Below are 342 nucleotides of genomic sequence, written 5' to 3'. Positions count from 1 at the left end.
CAGGGCAGGGAGTCTGTGCCGGGGAAGGGCACAGGAAGCAGGACAGACCCAGGGCAGGACATGGCCGAGGCAGCACCATGGGCAGAGCTGGACTTGTGCAATGGGGCCGGTGCTAGGTGCTGCGGATGGATGTTCTCCACCCCGGGGCAGGGAAGTGTCTCGATGTCCACTTCATATAGCCCTGGCCTCCATGCCAGAAGCTGAGGTGACCTTTCCCAGCCCCGCTGGGATGGAGACCAGACTAGATCGTCATCTCCTCCTGGTGCTCTGCTCCCTCATCTGCATGTGCAACCAGATCCTAGGACCTGCCAGGGATGGATCATAGATTCATAGATTCACTGA

This window comes from Alligator sinensis, unplaced genomic scaffold (assembly GCF_000455745.1).
Source record: "Alligator sinensis unplaced genomic scaffold, ASM45574v1 scaffold664_1, whole genome shotgun sequence".
Taxonomy (NCBI): domain Eukaryota; kingdom Metazoa; phylum Chordata; order Crocodylia; family Alligatoridae; genus Alligator; species Alligator sinensis.
The sequence above is the reverse complement of the archived record's forward strand: the minus strand, read 5'-3'. Positions refer to the sequence as shown.